Below are 19,366 nucleotides of genomic sequence, written 5' to 3'. Positions count from 1 at the left end.
TTAGAGTACAAGGCAGTCGAGGGGAAAGAAACATAACAGTGGGGGTCTCCTACAGACCTCCCAACCAAGGGGAAGAGCTTGACCAGGAATTCTTGGGTCAGCTCACAGAGGTAATGAAGGCTAAGGATGTGGTAGTCACGGGGGACCTGAACTTCCCAGACATCTGCTGGGAGGAGCAGCCAGCCAGGGCTGAGCGCTCACGTAGGTTCTTGGCCAGAGTGCAGGACCTCCATCTAACCCAGGAGTGCACAGCCCCCCCAGGGGAGACGCCTTGTTGGACATAGTGCTGGCCACGGGTGCTGACCTGGTGCAGGGGCTGCGGGTGCTCGACCCCCTGGGCGACAGCGATCATCGCCTGCTAGGACTCATCATCCAGCGCAAGATGGCAAAGGCGTGCAACAAGGCAGCAGCCCCGGACTTCAGGAGGGCTGACTTCAATGAGCTAAGGAGAATAGTCAGGGAAGCATTGAGGTCCCAGAGGGGAGGGGAGCCAGGTGTCCAAGGAGAGTGGTCACTCCTCAAGAAGACCATCCTCCAAGCCCAAACAGAGGTAATCCCAACACAGATCAAAGGGGGCAGGAGGGCGCAAAAGCCCCCATGGCTCACCAGAGGCATCCGGGAATGTCTCCTAGCTAAAAGGGAGGTGCACACCCAATGGCAGGGAGGGGCCATCCTGAGGGAGGACTATACTGCAGTCGCTCAAGGATGCAGGGGGCAGTCAGGAAAGCCAAGGTAGAGATGGGAATGGGACTAGCTTCTTAGATCAAGGACAACAAGAAGTCCTTTTTTAAATACATAGGGGGCAAAAAGAAGGTTCTGGGTAACGTGGGGCCCCTGCAGGACACGTTAGGAAATTTGGTCGTCACACCAGACCACAAAGCCAACATATTTAATGATTTCTTTGCCTCCATTTTCCTAATCAGGTTCTATGATTCTATAATAAGCAGGGACGAGAACAGCCACCCCCCACTCTGGGTCCCCCTTAGGCCCCAGGGGAGGTGCACCTAAACCAAGGGTTAGTGAGGAACTAGTTAGGGAACTTCTGGAGGGACTGGATATATTCAAGTCAGCTGGTCTGGACGATCTCCACCCCTGAGTGCTGAGGGAATTGGCTGAGCTCATTACGGGACCCCTGGCACAGCTGTACAAGCACTCATGGTGCTCTGGTGTGGCGCCAGAGGACTGGAAGAGGACCAATGTTGTTCCCATCTTAAAAAAGGGGAGGAAGGAGGACCCAAGAAACTAAAGGCCAGTTAGTCTTACCTGGATCCTGGGCAAGCTTTTTGAGAAAATTATTCTGGTGCATGTTCACAAGGGGCCAAGGGGAGATCATGCTCTGGGGCAACCAACGTGGGTTCATTAGCGGCAGGTCCTGTCAGACCAACCTGGTGCCTTCTACGACCAGGTCACCAAATCATTAGACGCAGGGGGAGCAGTGGACATCGTCTTCCTGGACTTCCGGAAGGCCTTCGACACTGTCTCTCACCCCGTTCTCTTTAAGAAACTGGGGGCTGTGGTGTCGATACCCACGCAGTCAGATGTGTCGCCGACTGGCTAGACGGCTGTACCCAGAGAGCGGTGGTGGACGGGTCAGTCTCGACCCGGAGGGACGTGGGCAGTGGGGTCCCCCAGGGCTCGGTCCTCAGGCCCGCACTGTTCAACATCTTCATCAGTGACTTGGACGAGGGGGTAAAAAGCACCTGTTCAAATTCGCAGATGACACTAAGATGTGGGGGGATGTGGGCATGCTAGAAGGGAGGAATAGGCTGCAATCGGACCCAGACACGTTAAAAGGGTGGACGGATGAGAACAGGATGGGATTCAACACTGACAAGTGCAAGGTGCTGCACCTGGGGAGGAAGAACCAGCACCATACCTACAGGCTGCGGAACTCCCTTCTCGTCAGGGCAGAGGCCGAAAAGGATCTTGGGGTCATCATTGATGCCAAGATGAACATGGGCCGGCAGTGTGGGGACGTGGTCAGGAAGGCCGACCGCACCTTGTCCTGCATCCACAGATGCATCTCGAGCAGGTCCAGGGAGGTGATCCTCCCCATCTGTGCAGCACTGGTCAGGCCGCAGCTGGAGTACTGCATCCAGGTCTGGGCGCCACACTTCAGGGGGGATGTGGACAGCATGGAGAGGGTCCAGAGGAGGCCACTCGTATGGTCAGGGGCAGCAGGGCAGGCCCTACGAGGAGAGGTGATGGGACCTGAACCTGTTCAGCCTCCACAAGAGAAGGCTGAGGGGGGATCTAGTGGCCTGTTACAAACTAGTCAGGGGGGATCAGCAGGCACTGGGGGAGTCCCTGTTCCCCCGAGCACCACCAGGAGTGACCAGGAATAACGGTCACAAGCTGGCAGAGGGGAGATTCAGACTAGACATCAGGAGGCGACTTCACGGTCAGGGCGGCTAGGGTCTGGGACCAACTTCCAAGAGAAGTGGTGCAGGCTCCTACCCTGGGGGTGTTTAAGAGGAGGCTGGATGTACACCTTGCTGGGGTTCTTTGACCCCAGTGCTCTTTCCTGCCATGGCAGGGGGGCGGACTTGACGGTCTGCTCAGGTCCCTTCCGACCCTACCAACTATGAAACTATGACTAGTGCTTCTGATGTTTTTTAGGTATCAGTGGACTATTGAGATGAGAGAAGCTAGAGGCCTCCCTAACCAGCAATAGCATGCCTGTGTGCAGGAGAGCAGCATGCAAAGCACAGGCTGCGTTGTCATCACCACCAGTCCAGCGTGCATGCTGGGCAGCACTGGGTTGCACTGGCCTGCACAGTCAGCTGTGGGCCCCCTGGGCTTGATGTCACCACGCCACCATCGTCCTGGGATCTCCATCCTTGGAGGTGTTTAAGACAAAGCCTTGGCTCAGATGATATAGGTGGGGATGGGGATGGGGATGGGGATGGTCCTGCTTTGAGCAGAGGGCTTGGACTAGATGTGACCTCCTGACATCCCTTCCAACCCTCATTTTCTAGGACTTTATGAACCTCAACGAGTGACTCCTGGTGATAGCCAGCATCTCAGAGGGGTCTTATAGTGAGCAACACAATATAGAGAGTGAGGGTCTCAGATACGTCAGGAAAAAGCATCACATACATGCCTCAGACAGAAATCCAAGCAGAATAAAACCACCATTTGTGAAATCAGTGGTGCGTGGAAGTGAACTCCCATCTCCTGTAGTCAGAAATCAAACAATAGGCAACGCATTAGTTTCAGATCTTTTTTCCCCCCACCACATTTTCAACCACTGTATTCAACATATTTCTTTTTTTTCCTTCCCATTTTCAACTTTATTTCTGATTAAAAAATGACTAGGTGAGTGCCTGCCTTAATACCTGCAGTATTTCTCTGGGGGAACTTTGAAAAATTAAAATACTATTTCATAAATATGCTGGGAGTGATGCGGAGTTATGTGCAACTCCACGGCATTGAGCAGTTCTGCAGAAAGGTGAATGGGCTGGATTGCCTTAGAGCATGACAATTTTTTTCCATATTGGTTCAGTATAAATGTTGGGCATTAACCAGAGATACTCAAAATGAATGTAGAAGGGCAGGGCAGGATGGCACCTTATAAATTAAGTTTTTCAGAGAGGCACAAGCTTTTGCAGGCTGCAGCCTACTTCATCAGGTGCTAAAAATAAGTTTGGGTTACAAACCTTTCGTGACAAAAGTGTGAATTGCCAGTAGCGTAGCACTTCATCTCCAAATCTAGTGTTATCTTTGTTGCTTTATTGGGTTCCTAGATATCTAATTTGCATAAATCACATCTTCAAATACTTCCATGTGAAAAACGAGAAGCTGTTCTCCCTTCCTGCAGCCCCCTGAAAGTCTGGGCCGTAATTCTGAAAAGCTAAATCTTCCAGGTGGAAAAAAGAGCCCTTTCCATTTCACAGGATTCGGCCCAGAATGGCAAGCACTTCAGTTTCTGCGTACACAGAAAAGAAACCAGTGTTAGGAAATACTAATTCAACAGGCTCACAGATTGGCTGAGATTTAGATCTCCTCTTTGTGAATCCTTGCTGGCACTCACTTCACTGAAAAATTAACCCGATCTAGTGCATGTCTCGTAGCAGCAACTACTGGAAACTTCAGAGTGTGTACGAATCCCACAAAAGCAGATACAGGACACGCTACCCAACACAGTGGAGACCCAAATGAGGATGGACAGCTTAAAACGGGCTCACGCCCTAAAGCAAAAGTTTAATGAGCAGAGTTGGGTGCATAGTCTAGCCTCTGAAGAATGCATGTTTTACATTCGTCAGGCTCTGGTCACAGCCCACTAATAATTTTGGACTAAATAGCGTGGAAGGAAAATTACTTGTATTTATTAATTTGCATGTCCATGATGCCTGGACCCCACTGTACTGACTGCTCTTCAAACCGAGCCATGACAGCCCTTATCCCAAAGAACTTAAAATCTAAGACAAGATGCCATGAAAAGATGCAGATGGCCTGGTGGCTTGAAGAAACAGGAGCTGTCTGGCACTGCACATAGTAGTCCAGAGGAAGCCAACCCATTCACACGCACCGCTACCATAATTTAAATAAAAGGCATTATAATATTCTCTGTCTGACTCATCTTCTCGTTCGTCATTCCTCATTCTTTCTTTTTATTGTTTTTTGGGGGTTTCTGACTCCTGTCCCTATGAAGCAAAAGGTCTCCACTGAGTTTGTAACATGCTCTCCAGCCCCAGCTCACCCATCACTGGCTCTGGACCCCTCAGGCCCCTGGCCTTGTGCTCCCAAGTCTTTGCTGCCAGGTACTCGGCAACAGCCCTCTTTCCAAAGTCTCTGGGCTCCTGCCCTCATGCAGCCCTTGGAAGAGCTCTGTGTTGGGAGCCCCTGACACACCCCTGCGGCCTCCAGTCCTCCTCTTATAGCCACATCCAGTCCTCCAGTTTTAACTGCAACCAAATACATGAGCACTCTCTTCCAAAACAAAAGGTTTCCTCTCCCAGGGTTCATCTCACCCCACGGCAGCACTGCTACAAAGGCTCAAGGCACTTACCTATTGCCACTCGGGGTGCAGGGTCCCTTCTAGCTCCACTACAACCTAGTCTTTCCTCCCCGATGGCTCTTCCTGGGGCCAAACTGCCCATCTGGACCAGGCTTATGAGCCTTTCCCCATGTCGCCTGACCCTCTCCTTCCACCCCAGGCCTGTCAATAACCACCTGCACGTGGGGCGGGCGGATATTTTACATAAAGCCCCTTTGTCATTGTGAACCCGTCTCTGGGAATGGCTAGCTGACCCAGGGTCCCCATCACTGAGTTGTCTACAGTCCTTTCCCAAGTTGTTATAATTACTTAAGAGTCGGGTAAGTGCGCTGATGATGTAATATTTTCTATTGAATGAGTGTTACTTTGCATGTATCAGCAATGAGTTTTGTTTGACACATGTTGGTCCATCACACGCCCTAATTATGTCTCTCTCAAACCCTGTCTACTAGCACACTTCTAGAAAACCCAACAAATGGTGACACCATTTGAATCACCCCTGAAGGAGTCTTTCAAACACTGTGCTGCTCACGTATTTCACACTCCGCCTACACTGCAAATTGCCTACACGTGTTTCTCCCATGGCATATCTGTTGGAAAACAGAATGAAGGTTGGTAATAGTCCCATGTTCTGGATAGATAAAAGAAGTTGCCTTTTCAAAACGTCCCTCTCCTGTCCAGTCTCTTTAATGTAAACCCATGCTTTCCTTTCATAATCCAGGAAACCAGAAACATAATATAAGTGACACGAACTCTTCGGGTGTAACCAAAACTCACATGATTGGAGGCTACAAAGAGATGAGAGGGTGAACAAGAACAGACCACAGATCTGCTAGGGTTTAAATCCATGACAAATAATGTTCAAAGTAAGCTTCACCACAGTCCCAATTAACTCCATCTCATCTTGAAAAAGTACTGTTGCAAGTAATCTGACACATCTTCTGGATAATAATTCAGCTCCCTAAAGAATTTGCATGCTTTCCTATCTGTGTACACATCACCCTTTTACCTCTTCTTCAATCCAGACTTGGCAGCTACTAGAAAAAGGGATTTATATTCGATGTAAAAATTCCAGGGAAAGGTTCACAAAAAAAACTTCATTTTCTGACCACCTCCAGCACTGGAATGAGGACTTTAATGAAGTTGCAAACAAGCAAGTACAACTGCTTTGACAGTTTAAGCAGCGACTTGAAATCAAAATCATGGCTAACAGTAACCGAGTCGAGAGCATTCTTCTATCAAAATGTACCAGCTGTGAATTCACTAAAGGAAAATCCCTGTCATGATAAGCAAGGCAACATGAGGCCCTTTGTTACACTCTCCTGATTTCCCTTCCAGCCTAGTCCCCTTTTAAAAATTTTAAATCTCAAATACTGAACACTTATATCTCCCAGCGTTGTGGTTCACAGGTCAACAGGTTCCCCCAAAGTGGGGGAAAGCACGATCAACCCTCCACCGGAGGTTACCGTCACTGATCAGCAAGCAACCAGCAAAGTTCCCGTGCGACGTACAAGTCATCCATATGCAAGTACTCAGCAGAAGCAGCCAGACACTAAGACTCTGGATTACTATAGCAAATTCTCCCATGAACAATATAAGACTGACATGCACCTGCGGTTTTATATGCAAAAAATAAAGATATTTGCTCAGAGGCAACATTTTAACTCAAGTTTTGTAAAGGAGCATTAATTAATATTATTATTATTACAGTAATCCTTTCTATTCTATCATCGCTACTCTTAATGTAGCTGTGTCTAATCCACTTAACATTCAATGAGAAAAAGAAATACGTTGGTTCAAGGGAAAGCTGGAAAAGCAGTGCCATTGGAAGAGGCTGGCATTTAACCCCTTTCTTGTTGAGTGTCCAAGGGCCAAGCCTGACTTCCGACCAGAGTCGCCCCTGTGCCGCAGGAGATCCTCTCTGCTCTGACAGGACGAGTCAGCCGTGTTCCTGCCATCACTGGCCATTTGACCCAAGCTGGAAGATGACTGGCACTAAGTGTATCTGCCCACTTTGTTATTTCGGATTCAACATTTTGGAGCATGTGGGGCTGTCTCTGACTGGTAGATTTTGTTTTTCCTCTCCGGCATTAAAGACACCGGGGAGCATCGGCAGATAAACTGATGATCCACAGGTCCCAGATTGTAAAACAAGACGAGGCTGGTGTGCTCTTCTAGCCCAGGGGTTGGCAATATAGAGCCTGAAAACTGGGTCTATAGAGCTGGAAGGTTTTGCCCCTGCCAGGGCCACACCACTGCTGGTTCTCCCAGTCCCCCATTACCTTCCCTGCAACTGAGGCATGGGCACAACTTCCAGCCAGCGGGAGCTGCACTGGGCTGGGCATCTTCCAGCTATGCCTGCACTGCAGCTGGAGGTGAGGAGTGGGAGGAGAAGCCGTGGCAATGGGAGTGAAGCTCATGAGCTCTGGGTAGGTCCCCAAAGGGGCTAGCGAAAAGCACGACAGTGCCGGTCAGCTCCCTGATGCCTGAAACCACCTAGCCCATGTCGAGCCGGACGTGCACTTTTCCAGCTTGTGGCTTTAAAATAAAAGGTTTGGCCCTGGGCCGGAGGCTTCCCTGCATTCATTGCTGCAAATATCTCCTGATATGTGGGAAACAGAAGAGGGGATTTTCAAACCAGCAGTGACAGGATTGTGCTGGGAGCAGTGGAGATCAGGGGTGATACAACAGTGGAATTAATGTGCCACATACATAAGCTACAAGGGGTTTGTCCTCCTGTCCCATGATGTGAACAGGGTGACAACATGGTAATACATGACTGGAAGGGACTGCTTGGGTTACCCAGTCCAGGCAATCATATATACTAGATGCTAATGACAAGAACGCATCCTCTCTCTGAAAAGGATGACAAGGACATCTGCTACAGGGCACCTCACACAATGAGCCACAAAGGTGCCCCTAATACAGCACAACGTGCTTGGGATCCTTAGTGCAAACAACCGAGGGCCTGCAGCATGCACGGAAAGACAGCAAGGAAGACAAGGGCTTTGCCACTGCCTTGTGCCCCTTGCGCAGAATTTGTTCGGTAAAAGTTGCCTGGATGACCCCAGAGAGTGGACTCTGTCCAAAGCTACGGGGTCAGACTGGCAAGGGCTGCAGTTCAGGGAAAATTCAACCCTGCCCCCAAATCTAGTGACTGGTTTAACCTGAGCACATCAGCATGACATTATCCATATGGGTCCTTATACCAGGTACCTATAGACTAACAGAACTATTATTTTGGTATAAAAACTAAGGGTTGACATGAGTCAAGCATGTTTCTCGACACCTCTAGGAGCATGAGTGGACCCAGCTCAGTATCTCATCTCTGGCCATGGGCAGTCTGCGATGCTTCAGAGGGAGGCAGGGTGGATGGGGGAAGGAGGGGTAAAGAAAACTCAAGCCAAGACAACCTGGATACATGAGACAAGCCAAGACATGCATTCAAGGGGGGCAGGGCAGGCTTTTGCTTGTCCTTACAGATAACCAGAACCAGTCCTGAAAAATTAGATCAACTGATTAAATCCAGTGTAATTAAATACCATATACCACAGTGCTAAAGTGCAGCATAGTGAAAGCTCAAGAAAAAAACAGAAAAAAACAAAAAACATCCCAAAAGAGCTCCCACTACTGCCCAGACCAGGATTCCTTCCTTACACATGTGTGCACATGCACACACTTATTCCTGTATTCCTTGTAATGTAGCAAACGAGCATCAAGTCCACCTCAATAAAGGTAAGATATAGCAAGCTGACCACCTCTATGCAAAAACTGCTAAAAGCCATATGTTGCCACTCAGTCTATATTTAACTTGCAGCAAGGGAAGTTTAGGTTGGATATTAGGAAAAAACTCTCTCACGAGGAGGGTGGTGAAACACTAGAACAGGTCACTGGGAGAGGTGGTGCAGTCTCCATCCTTGGAGATGTTTAAGACCCACTTTGACAAAGCCTTGGCTGGGATGATGTAGTTGGGACTGGTCCTGCTTGGAGCAGGGGCTGGACTAGATGTGACCCCCGGAGGTCCCTTCCACCCTGAATTTTCTATGATTATGTGAACTCTCGCCACCAAGTTCCTGCCCTTGCCCTCAGCAAAGCTACCCAGCTCCAGAAATCTCCCTTTTATGGAAAAAGCCTGACAGGTTTTCACTCTTTTCAGTCCTTTTTTGGGGATCCCAAGACCACGCATAATCTGATGCCTCAAGATCCCCTTGCTGTTTCCAAGATCACACTCGTGTTAAGGCAAATCCATGCACAGAGACATAAAAGGTACCTATTATTTTTTTCACAGTTTGTACCAGTCAGAGGTGAATGTGCCCCGTTTGCCTTGGCTGCTCTGGGGTGTCTTCTGTCTTTACCCAAGGACTTAATAGCATTTATAGCACAGCTTCATTCAGCCTTTTCAAGCCCCAAGCAGCCTGACTTGGTGTCATTTAGAAAACGAAAGCTGCTGGTGCTCTGTGCATCCTGCAATTTAACAATTTTCATGCATCTGCTACAATCAAGGAAGAGTTTCGCGCTTATCATCAGACGAGTGTTGGGAAAACACATTCATCAGGCAGCTTGGATCTCCCTTTGTAAAACCATTTGAGACACATGAGTGCAGGAGCAGCGAGGGAAGGGCATGCAAAGTCGTGCTGCTGAAGTATGGCTTCGTTCAATAAAGCGGCAAGCATTCGCTCGGGTCCCTGTTCCTCGCACGCTGCCGGCAGCCGCTCTCTCTCAGTGTCCTCATGCTCGAAGGAAGCCCCGTGATACTTCCAGAAGGCAGGCCTGAGAACAGGAAGTCATAGTTTTACCCGGTACCAAAACCAGAGACATCTGTTTCATGGCCCATTACAACCTGCCCCTCATCTGTCCCTCTGCTCATTCCTCTTGGCTCCGCAGATGATAAATGCTCATTTGTCAAGTTATCCCATAATTACATTATGATGAGAATAACTGTTTTAAGCTTGGACTGTGACTGCTTCTTTCTCTAAGAGATGAAAGGCACAGAGGTCCAAGACCTTGTTTCTTATCTCTTCCAATAAAGCATGTTACCACTCCGCTTTACCCATATCCTTGGACTCTCGCAGCGGTACCAGCACCGCTACGCCCGTTCTGAGACGCGGGCCGCAGCTAAGCCCCATTATGGTCAAAGAAAGCTTATGACTTGTTAAAGGACCATGTTCCCTGACCACATGAAATCATTGCAAAGTGAGTGGCGAACTACAGACCAATTGTATCTTCCATCTGCCACCTGCATCTCAGAGCATTAAAACAGACACGTTATACTTAGCAACTAAGGGTACATCGACATGTTCATTAATGAACTTTTGATCATACACGTTACATTTAGCACCTCCATTGTGAGGCGCTTTAGCCTCCTTTAATGTGCCTTAGTGAAAATGCACATTTCTGTGATGCTTTAATGCACATTAAAACAGGTGAATGTGCATTAAAGCGCATGTGTAGACACACCGTAAGTGGCTTTCAGCTCAGGATCTCAGGGAGATTTGCTCACCAGAGTTCTGCTCACTACAGCTCTAGTTTGCAGAAATTTATCTAGGAGGTTTTGGTTTGCTTTGTTTTGTTTTTTTTTAATTTTGGGGGTATTTTTGCAATTCACAGGAATATGATTCCAATTCACCCTAACTCTTTCACTTTCCTTGTATGTGTAAAAAGCCAAGACTGTGCAATCACTATAACAATTGCAATACTCCATCAAAAGGAAGAGCAGCAAAGGAATTTCCATCTTTGGAGGTTTTTAAGTCCCAGCTAGACAAAGTCCTGGCTGGGATGATGTAGTTGGGGCTGGTCCTGCTTGGAGCAGGGGGTTGGACTAGATGTGACCTCGTGAAGTCCTTTCAGCCCTCATTGTCTGTGATTCTATAAAAAAACAATTTTTACCACATCAGAACAGTTGCAATGAAAAGCCCAGTCACTTGTAAAATTCTGAGGGAAAGGTTTTTATTTTATTTTACTTATTTCAATATACTTAGCAGAATATTCTTGCAAAGACCTGCTTTAAGTAAGTACTCGGAAGCTGCTTTGCTGTTTGGGGACGTATCCTGAATTCTTGCTACACCCGCATTAGGAAGTGAAATTGAGGAACACAAAACTCTCTGCTATAACCTTATAAAAAAGTAAAGTATCTGAAATCACAAAATATATAGAAGGTTTCCTCTCAATTATGCTGGACAGCCTATAACCCCAAACCACTTCTTCCACTGCATGTAACAAACAGTAAATTTACCTGCAATTATACATAAAAATGGAGATGAAGTGACGGCTTACTCACTTATGCTGCAATCCATTTTTTTTTCTGAAAAATTCACACCACACCTACTCTGTGTTCACTCTTCCCCTTGCAGATTGCCCGGGAGTTAGGCGGAGGCTCAGAAGAGAACAGACGACTGCATTGCAGAAACATTACTTTTCACTTGAAGAAGCATGGGGGAGCTTCAATTTCTGGAGGTGGCCGCTGGCTTCTTGCACGCTCAGGCTGCAGGATACCAAGGGAAGGGGAAGATAAGAAATGTGGAGGTATCTGTGTGGTGATGGGGGAACAGATAGAATTATTTAATCAAAAGGTTAAAAAAAGTTAATTGAATCCAGTATTAATCTGAATTTATCTCAAAATTTACTTGTTCCTCCTAACAGCTCTCATTTTTTTATTCACCTCCATGCTTAAACTCTAATGACACTGGTTGCTTTGAGACTTCAAGTAAGGAAATTTTAATAAAAGCTTGACTTGATGTTATTCCACTACAAGTTCTGTGTTGAATTAAACATAAGGCTGAGAAGATATGTTGACAGTATATCAGCCTGCAGTACTACTGGCCAGAGTTGAATATGGGTAAATAGTTTTATGTCATTTTCTTAAAGGCTCATTTCCAGCTTTCAATCAACCCAACATAAAACATGGCTGTGATCCTCTGTAAGAAATCTTGCCAAGGCCAGATGTGTGAAATGCACACGTATTTTGAGACCTGAATCACCTGCCTTGCACATTTTATCATTTAGGTGTTATTCTACATCAAAATATATGAGCTCAGGTAGAATTCAGTATGCCTAATATATGCAGAGTAGAACACGAAATGGCTATATAACAGCAAGATAATCCAAGCTGGCCATAACTGATGTGAGTTATGCTGCATTTCTTGTCAGCATGTTTTTCACATATTGCACCTTTATTCTTTGGTAATAAAACACATTTTTCTTGTCTAGAAAATCAAGTAGGTCTAACCTGTCTAGATTTAAAAAATATATTTGATAGTGTCACGTGGGAAAAATATTACTGCAAGAGGGGAAGCTGGAGATGACTGCAAGATGTGGAAGGAGGGTAAGGAAATGACTAGTTGGGAGATGCTCATGGGTAGTGTTAAAAGGACAGTTATTGGACAGATGGAAGTTGCCACTGCAGTTCCTCAAAGACGGGTATTGGGGCTGATCTCCTCAAACAGTTTCATTAATAATCCTGGCACAGAAAATAGGAACATGAGAGTAAAATCTGCTGGTGACACATCAACAAAAAAGAGGAGCGGTATATCCCAGGACAACCCGATGAACTGAACCTCAGGAGGAACAGAAACGGGGGGAAGTGTAATTGTGCAAAGTGAAAGCCATGCACTTAGGCATTCAGGAGAATTTCTGGCAGCACCTCCAAGCTAATCAGTTGGAAACGGCAGAGGTGCAGAAAGACTCAGATTTATTCACTGACCATGCGATGACTATGCAGCCAATGCAATGAAATTGTGAAAAAGATAAATGCCATCTCAGAATGTATCAGCAGAAGTGGTTCCTTGGAGATAGGAAAGTATTGATGATAATGAATATGACATTTGTGAGATTTCCTGTGCAATACTGAGTCCAGTTCTGGTCACCCACTGTCAAGAAAGATGAATCAAACTAGGAACAGAGGGAATGAGAATAGAGTCCCTATCTCACTAGGGGAGAGCGAACGAGTTCATCTGAGAGGTGATATGACTGTTGTCTACCCATAAGAGACATGAACTGCACAGAGGAAAATAATAATTTAAACCAGGGGTGTCAAACATAGGGCTGGAGGGCCAGATCCCACGCAGAGAGCCAGTCCACCTGGCACAGGAATAGCCCAATATATTACCAGATGAGGCATGGTCTGCTAAGGGATCCAGGGTCCCAGCTGTCTTTCCTGCTGGGTGCAGGAGGGCTGGACCCGACGATCTACCGAGGTCCCTTACAGCCTCACAAATCTATAAATGTATGAGTCCCTTGGCCCCAGCAGACATAGCCGTTAGTGGGGGATGAGCAAGGGCGGTTCAGATGCAGCCCTCCCTTGCCAAGCCCTGCCCTGCCCTGCATCCCCCCATACCCCTGCCCCTTGCCCCACCCCCACCACTGCCACCAGATCTACCGCAACTGAGTCCCTATGGTCTGGATCTGGTTTGAGGTGTGTTCGACACCCTTGATATGAACTAAAGAACTAAGGTTGGCAGAAGGACGAATGAATATAAACTGGTCATGAGGAGTCTGAGGCTGGAAATTAGAAAAACAGTTTTCTATCCACTGGAGCAATGAAGCTTGGAGACAGCACTTCAGTAGGGTAATGGCGAAAACCAACTGAACTAGCTTGAAGATGGATCAGTTTATGACAGTGATTATGAGACATGTTTGCTTGCAATGGGAAGGCCCTGGATGTAGTGACTCAGGAGGATTTTCCAGCCCTGTGTTCCTGTTAATTTATGGGATTATTAGAGCTGCCATGTTGATAACTCTTCATCCGTGTCGCAGCCTTTTCAACTTGTACAATCATCCCATTATAAAAAAGGGACATTTGGTACACACGTAGGGTAAAATCCTGACTCCCCGTAAAACTCAATGCATTTTAGACCATTGTTTGTACAGAGCACAGAATTTCACCCAATGACCAAGTCTTAAAGGGTTCACTGTTTTAACGTTACCTTTGTTTTCTGCTTGTGGGAATGGCTAATCATTGCAGATGTGGACAGATTATTCCTTATCCCGCCTCTGAAGTGTCAGCGTCACCTGCTGTCCCCATCCCAGTGTCTGGCGATTGACGTCTTGAGGGAAATGGTTATTGTGCATGATTTGCTGCATAATCAGTATTTTTATTTATTTATTTATTTAGATACAGCGCTTGCTGGAAGTCAGTTGAGCTAGACAGATTGAGAACTGCTGGGGGCTGGGCCAAAAGGATTAACATTTTTGCCAGGGTATATCAGGGATGGATGACTCCTACTAGGACTCCAAAAAGAGGTACCAAAATGGATTTTGTTAAGTATGTGATTAACGATCATGGTGCAAGCTGGGAGCTTGACTTGCTAAGGTGACAGTGGAGAAAAAAATTGTTCTGACAGCTCTTCCTGAGCCATGAGAAACATCACATGGAAGGCTGAAGGTGTTCTCCATCCAGATTAAAGCGTCATTTTTCCTATAGCAAAATAAAATAAAATTGCTTTGAGAAGCCAGCTTTATGGAGTTACCACAGGGGAGAGTAAATATTTTAGCTGAACGGCCACTTAATGAGTTTTGGAGAGCTATCCATCAGCCTCAGGAGCAGCCCCGCCCCCTGACAGGTGCCCTGCCCCCCTGGCTGCCATCTTGGAATCAGAAGTCCCTCTGATCTCTGCCACCAGAAGTCCCTCCCCTTGCCCCAGAAGCACTCCTTGTGGGAGGGAGGATGCTGCCATCTTGAAACCAAAAAGAAACAAAAAAAGATATAATAAAATAGCAAACATCTACTATAACTTATTTTCATATGATTTAAAAAAATATTTTGTCCTGAATTATTGCATAGTGTATCTAGAGGCAACTGCATAATGGATCAAAATACAGCCTGACCTTTGTATATCGTTTGTGGATGGTGTCAGAGAAAATTTTGAGTATCTGCTGCCAGCACAGACGAGCTGGACCGACACGCGCGGTTCGACTCTGTGAGTGGGGAGCTCCCAGGCTCACGCAGCCCGTGCCCCGGGGGCCTGCGGGCTGTCAGTCATTGCTGACCCACTTTCCCCACAGGCGCACGCTCGGGCTGTGCCAGCTCCTGACTGGGAGCATGCCCAGTCAGAACCCGACATGAGGTCATCGGACTAGAAATTTCTCTGTGGAGAGCACTCTGATTGGCCGCCAAATTCAGATAAAAGTTCAGTGAGCCGCTCCCTCGGGGGGAGAGCGCTAGCTGCGGGCAGCGGCTGCTGCTGCTGGGACTGTCTCTCAGGCAGGCTTTAGGGCCTACAGAGCTCCTCCTTCGCTCGTCGTTGGTCCTTTCGTATCACTCGATACATTACGCTCGCCTGGCTTCCGATTACTTTCGGTACTGACTAACGGCTACGATTTTGGATCACCCTTTGGACTCTGTTATAACCCGGTTCCAGATCACCGACCTCAGCTTCCTCCACTGACTACGACTCGGCTTACCCTTCTGACCTGATGTCTCCGCTGCATCATCTCCCGGCTTCCGACCTCGGCTTTCTCTTCGACCACCCGATTGTCCACCACCTTGGACTGGCGTCACGCGGTTCATCATCTGCGCGTTACAGTTCCTTTTATCGTTGAATTACCCATTAATGAGCTGTTGACCAGCCCTGGGACTAGGTCTTCGGACTGAACCTCGTGGGCCAACAGACCCCTTTGTTGTGTTGTTGTTCGTACGTTTGCAACTGTAACTGAAGATTTCTCTGCCTACGCCGAAAAGCGTAAGTCAAAATAAATCTTTGCATTTCAAGCCTCTCCGGTTTCGTCTCTCAGACTCCACAGCCGCTAATCCCAGCTGTCCGTGCCAATAGCCACCACCCGGCCAACCCACCGTGACCGCGACCCTGAGCTTGGCTTGCCAGCTCCGCCGGGTTCATCGTGACAGATGGTAAGGGGGTTTATGGGGTGGGGTGAGGGGACTCTGTGTGTGTGTGTGTGTGTGTATGATGGGGTGTGTGAGGGGATGCACTGTGGTTATGGTGGGTACGGTATGTGGGGAAAGGTGGGGGTGGATGGGTGGGGGTGGTAAGGGGGTGCAGGGTATGGTAGGTGGGGTGGGAGTGTGCATGGGTGGTTGTGCTTGGAGGAATGGTGGAGCCGGGTGGGTGGGGGTGTGAGTGGGTGCTGTGGGAGGGTGTGGGCATATTTGGAGGTATGGTGGGAGGTGGGGAATGTGGAGGGCATGGGTGTGGGGGGGGGGCAGACTTTGGTCCTCGGAGTCCCTGGAGTGAGCAAGTCCCTGGAGCTGCCTGTGGTGGCAGTGAGCAGGGCCAGCCCCACCCAGCCCCAAAGCATATAGCTCCCCACCCTCCCATCCTAGTCCCCAACCTCAGGCGTTGACAGCATTCAGGGCCAGCCCCACCTAGCCCTGCGTGATGAAGGTGGTGCAGGTCATGGAGCTCAGCCAGGGCAGCAGGGAGACAGGTAGAGCCAGCTCAGCTCTGTAATGTTGAGCTTGCTCCCATTCCCTGTCACCTTATCCTTTGACCCCAGCTGACTTCCTGCCCCTGGGGTGGGGGGCTGGATTTGATGATCTTTGAGGTCCCTTCCAGCCCTAACATCTATGAAATCTATGAACCTTCACATAGCAGTGAGTGGGACTGGGCTGCCAGCTCCATTGCACATGGCTCTCCCCAGAGGTGTGCGGCTCAGATGGACTAACTGCATGCAAGCTGCATATGATGGAGCCAGGCAGACTCCATGCCTGGGCTCGGTGCTGGCCGCCCCACCCTGGGTCCCTGCCGGCCCTATGCACTGGCTTGGTCCCCTTGCTCCTGCCCACCACTGCCACTCTCCCACTACTGCCACCCTTCCCCTGCTGCTTCCCTACTTTCCCTCCTGCATGCCTGCCCACCACTGCTGCTGACACTTCCCGTGACTGCACACCCCACTCCCACATGCCCACCCATCACTGTTTCCTGCCCCCACCCTGCCTGGGCTGGGCTAGCTCCAAGCCCACACTTTGCGGTCCAGTCCATACAACTGGGAACCACGTGGTCTCAGCGGGGATGTGTTGGCTCTGGCAGGGACCCCACATTGTGGCATGGAGCCATGGTTCAGCCCAGTGCTCGCAGAGTGGGGCAATCACCAGTGATCCCCACACCCCACTGCCTGCTTTCATCTGAGTTTCCGCTCTTGGCCAGAGAGAGGGTTGGCAAGGTGTTGCACATGGGGAGGAAGAACCGGCACCACACTTACAGGTTGGGGAACTCCCCTCTTGCCAGCACGGAGACGGAAAAGGATCTTGGAGTCGTCATTGACTCCACGATGAACATGGGCCGGCAGTGTGGGGAGGCAGTCAAGAAGGCCAATCGTACCCTGTCATGCATCCACAGATGCATCTCGAGCAGGTCCAGGGAGGTGATCCTCCCCCTCTATGCGGCACTGGTCAGGCCGCAGCTGGAGTACTGCGTCCAGTTCTGGGCGCCACACTTCAAGAGGGACGTGGACAATATGGAAAGAGTTCAGAGGAGGGCCACTCGTATGATCAGGGGTCAGCAGGGCAGGCCTTATGAGGATAGGCTACGGGACCTGAACCTGTTTAGCCTCCACAAGAGAAGGCTAAGGGGGGACCTTGTGGCCTGCTACAAACTGGTCAGGGGGGATCAGCAGGTATTGGGGGAGTCCCTGTTCCCCCGTGCGCTGCCAGGAGTGACCAGGAATAACGGTCACAAACTGGCGGAGGGTAAGTTTAGATTAGATATTAGGAGGCGCTACTTCACAGTCAGGGCGGCTAGGGCCTGGAACCGGCTTCCAGGGGAAGTGGTGCAGGCTCCTAGCCTGGGGATTTTTAAAAGGAAGTTAGATGAGCACCTTGCCGGGGTCATCTGACCCCGGTGCTCTTTCCTGCTAAGGCAGGGGGTCGGACTAGATGATCTACCTAGGTCCCTTCCGACTCTAGCTACTATGAAACTATGAAACTATGGAACAATCCCGTGGTCACAAGGCCAGAAGCCTCTGCTGGGGGGCGTGGGAGAGGGCAGGCTGGCCTTGCTGCTGGCTCCTCTTGCCACTGGCGCCTTGTCAGCTTTGAGCCAGTGGCAGGTAATAATTTCCTAAATTTTAGAGGGGTCCCATGGGCTGGATACAATGGCCTGACAAGCTGGATCAGGCCTGCAGGAGGTATTTTGCCCACTCCTGAGTTACCAGGTGGCTTTTTAAAATTGTATTTAACTATCATTTACTAGAGGTGAAGATCAGCCAGACCAAATATGTTTCATCTACAACTGCCAGAAAAAGTAACTCCATCCTCCCAAGAGCTGATCACCCAGCTGCAGGAGGATTGAGATATTTTGCTTCAACCAGCGAAGTCCCAATGTCACGCCAGCTAACGTTGCCCATTCCACACCATCCTTGACACCATAAGAGACCTTCAGTAAGGCTTGAGAAAAGCCAAGTGCATGTCCTTCTGCTGCCTCCAGCCTACTGAGTGCAGCACAGAGGAAGGGCTGTTAGGGATCACTTGTAAATCCCCAGTTCCCTGTGGACTCCAGGCAGTGACCAGAACTGCTTAAGTACTATTATTTTCTCTACCACGTAGGTGGCCATCTTCCCTTGGCCATGACATGGGCAGTGCACTCACGGGAAGAAGCACCGTTCCTTGCCCTGACCCCAGAGCCTGTCCCTTTGGGCAGACGGCCAGCAGCATGATCCTGCTGGGACTGACCTGCAGTGAAGGAGGCTCCTTCACCCACGCATGGTTCAGCTGTGATGAGAGCATGTGTTTAATGAGATTTGGCTCAAACCTTAAATATATCTTTAAAAAATCATTTCTGGAAGTAAAGCAGTGCTTGGCTGCGCTCCAAGGCTGTAAACACTGCCCAGACTGTCTGATGGATACCTGCTGATGGACGTGGAGGTCAGCAAAGGTGATAGCCTCCGAAGAAGAAAAAAGACTGCCTCTGCTTGACAGGAGTGCACTGATGGACTGGCTGCCAGGGGTATGGTGGGGTTTAAAATCTGATTAATTTAGCAAGTCCCTCGGTGTACAACTTTTTTTTTCCCCCTTTTCATTGACATTTGTTGTAACCCCATCAGTAGCACTAAAAAGCTGATAGGCTTTAAATAGCATTCAAGTCTTTATCAGGCTAATTAGACTTTCCTGTTTCTGTAGAAGGAGAAAGATGTTTAACTCATGTCTGGTGTAAGGAAAGTACAGGACCATGATAGCGATTCAAAGGGTACCTTAAAGTCTTAATGACTTCACCCAAACAGTCCTGTTCCTCTTTAGATCCCTGTATCTTAATTTTGCTGCCAACCTCTAGTAGAATTTTATTATCTTTAGACATGATACACTCAAATATATCAAGCGGTTGATTTGAGTTTCAGATCCTATTCAAAAAAAAGCAGAAGGCAGAGTGAAGATGCACCTTACAGACTAACTGAATCACAGATGCATATGCTTTCAGAAGC

At 48.6% G+C, this 19,366-nt stretch overlaps 1 long non-coding RNA gene across 1 annotated transcript in view; it reads right to left on the bottom strand.

The window, feature by feature from the left end:
- Positions 1-7,622: 7,622 nt before the first annotated feature.
- Positions 7,623-19,366, bottom strand: part of LOC149872437 (uncharacterized) — a 103,084-nt gene continuing 91,340 nt past the window's right edge. Inside the window, exons 2-3 of the long non-coding RNA XR_016440626.1 lie at positions 11,277-11,480; positions 7,623-9,769 (exon numbers count right to left, since the gene is read on the bottom strand). This is a non-coding gene — a long non-coding RNA (uncharacterized LOC149872437). The remainder of the gene's footprint in view (positions 9,770-11,276; positions 11,481-19,366) is intronic.

This window comes from Crocodylus siamensis, chromosome 2 (genome assembly GCF_052110815.1).
Source record: "Crocodylus siamensis isolate JL-2025a chromosome 2, ASM5211081v1, whole genome shotgun sequence".
NCBI classification, from domain to species: Eukaryota; Metazoa; Chordata; order Crocodylia; family Crocodylidae; genus Crocodylus; species Crocodylus siamensis.
The sequence above is the reverse complement of the archived record's forward strand: the minus strand, read 5'-3'. Positions and strand labels throughout refer to the sequence as shown.